We start from the raw sequence: 2,941 nt of genomic DNA, 5'->3' as shown, positions 1-2,941 counted from the left end.
ACATCTTTTTAATCAACCTGCTCCTGCGGCTAGCTAGTCCAGTTCCTCATCCTTTGTACTAAGGAGATGCCAAGACTGCTGTTGAGTGGATGGACCCCAGAGCACTGCACACGCTGTACTTTAATGTCAGAGCTTTAATGGGAAAGGGACATAAGGACTGGCTGACTTCTGCGTCAAACAGTGTCTGACAGGACTGACTGGACATGTCCAGCTGGTCACATAATTTTGGTGCCAAAACCCGGGATTTACTGAAAAGAAAGAAGCTCGTATAGACTTAAATTTGCAATTGATTAATAAATTGATAAGGTTTAGAGAAATAGCAACGCAACGCTGTCCAATTAGTTGTCAAGATGGCCTCACCCATTCCACCAAGTATTGCGAGGACTTCAACAGACGATCCACGCAGCATGCCATGAGCGACATCAATGCCGGACGAGACGACTTCAGCTACGTGGCAGGACCCAAGGCCAGCTGTAACCCTGCTTCAAATGGCAGGATTTGGCCCTGTTCCAGAGCCGGTGCAGAGACAAGATCAGTTCCTTTCTCCGAGGCTTGTGGAGTCACACCAGGTCAAGGGTGTCAATGTATTCACAGGTAAGGGGGGAATAAAGGTTGAGGATTGGGTGCGTGATATGAAATAAGTGTTGAATCTAAGGGCCCAATGCCACCGCAAATGCAGTTCAATGAAATTGTTAGGCACACAGGGGGAAGAGCGAGGGACCTCATCCTGAATTCCGAGGCTTGTGGAGTCACACCAGGTCAAGGGTGTCGATGTATTCACAAGTAAGGGGGGAATAAAGGTTGAGGATTGGGTGCATGATATGAAATAAGTGTTAGAATCTAAGGGCCCAATGACACCCCAAATGCAGTTCAATTAAATTGTTAGGCACACAGAGGGAAGAGCCTGAGACCTCATCCTAAATTTGGAGCTTCGTGGTGACAAGGAAATGATGCCTGCACTGGCTTTCCGAGAGCTTCTTGATGAGTATGGGGACCACGAATGGATGACATCACCCATGGCAAGCTTCTACGCCAGGACGCAGCAGACCAGTGAGACTCCATCAGAGTATGCTGTCGCACTGGAGGCAAAGCTGAGAATCGCAAGAGATGAGGGTGACCAGGCAGCGATGGTTGAACAGTCTGCCTGAGACATTATGCTCACTACCCAGTTCATGTTTGGCTTGAGGGACCAGAAGGTCAAGGCACGTCTAGCCCCAATGACCCAGGCCCAGGTATACAGGCAGGATGTAAAGGAAGCATCAAGAGAGACACAGGTGATAGAGTGACTCACTAGGAGTATGCAAGAGCTGGCCTCTACACAGAAGCAGCAGATGGACTTGTTCCATAAGGTCAAGGAGGACCAGCAAAGGAGACTTGTCGAATTTGAGAGCAGACTGCAACAACCATGGATCCCCCAAGGCAGCAGTTGGAGAGGAAGAGGAAGAGGTGGTAGGCAACCACAGCAGAGTGACGCTTGCTACATGTGTGGTCAGCCGGGTCACTTCTCACGGTCCTGTCCCAATCGACAGAACCCGCAAGGTTTCTGTGAAGCTCTGCAGCATCCTTTAAACTAGTTCAACCTGCAGAAGAGGGGCAATCTGTGGGTACATTTAACCAATGCAGCCCTGACAGTAAAAGAACTATCCGACACAGGTGACAAGAGAGAATTAAAGTGGTGAGGAGCTTGCGGGCCCAATTAACCACATGACGAGCATCATGCATGGCCAGGTGTGCGATGCAATTTTGGATACTGGATCCAACGTTACTATCATATCTGATTATGTGGCGCGACATCCCTACCTCAGCAAGCAGGATATTAATTGGACTGAAATCAGGACAGAGGGCGCGAACAGACAGGAAGTCCCCCAAAGAGACTGTGTTATTTTGCTCAATGTCAAGATCATGGGGATAGATGTGCAGTCAAAGCTTTGGTAGTCCCAAAGTTCACATATGTCTGCTTGGGACCAATGCTCTTCATGCCTCTCGAGATTGTTTGCACTCTTAGTGTGGACGTGACTTTATGGAGAAAGTGAAGCCCGGGTTGTCTGCCTGCTTCAATGCATTCCAGGCCCAAAATTGCAAAATGGCTGCATCTTGCTGACCGATCCAGATATGCTGGAGTTGCCAGATTCAAGAGCAGAAAAGCTGTTACTCGTCAATGCCAGTGAGCACATCAAGGTTTCTGCAAGAATTCCAAGGCACACACATAAGCACTCGTTTATGGCCTTGGTTGGGGAATGTGATTATAGTTAGAGGGGATCAGTGTTGAGTCTGCTTTCAATCCTGTCGAAGATGGTCACTTAAAATTGGTATGTGGCACCCAAGAAATGAGCATCCCAAACAGTGATTATGATACACTATAAGTTTACCCACCCCCCTACAAATTTTGTTTGAACAACAATGATGCACCTCTGTCAGAGGTACCACAAAACCCCCACTACAGAATGGAGTAGTTCATGAGGCAAGACTAGATATATCGCTATGGCGACTGATATGCCTCCGCCATAATGCATGGTTCTCCTAATAGGTCTGTAGTACAATGTCTTGACAATGTGTGATGACAGTTTCACACAATTGGCAAAATATTAAAATGACAGGTTTGCCACAAATGTGCTGAATGTTCACTTTCCTAGAACTAGGTTCAATTGGATGAATGATTAAAATGTCAGAGTGAAGGTATTTGGGGAACTGATGATTTTTACTTGACTTTTGACCCTTTTATAAGTTTATGCATTGAGTAATTTTCAAGGTATTGAGAAAAAGTATAATTTCAGTATCACATGGGAAAATAGCATTATCTAAACCTGGCCTTTGACCTTTGACCTCACAGTTCCAAAGAGAATCACTGTTAGGTTGAACATGCATAAATATGTAAGTTTCATGATGATACCTTGAGTTACTTTTGAGATATGGAGGAAAAAGTGCAATTCAGCACTTTCAC

General features: G+C 46.1%; 1 pseudogene; it reads left to right on the top strand.

Moving 5' to 3' along the window:
* The first annotated feature begins 425 nt into the window (after nt 1–425).
* On the top strand, nt 426–1,240 carry LOC140242353 (uncharacterized; annotated as a pseudogene).
* Nucleotides 1,241–2,941: the final 1,701 nt, after the last annotated feature.

The sequence above is a fragment of the Diadema setosum genome, chromosome 19 (assembly GCF_964275005.1).
Source record: "Diadema setosum chromosome 19, eeDiaSeto1, whole genome shotgun sequence".
In the NCBI taxonomy this organism is placed as follows: Eukaryota; Metazoa; Echinodermata; class Echinoidea; order Diadematoida; family Diadematidae; genus Diadema; species Diadema setosum.
The sequence above is the reverse complement of the archived record's forward strand: the minus strand, read 5'-3'. Positions and strand labels throughout refer to the sequence as shown.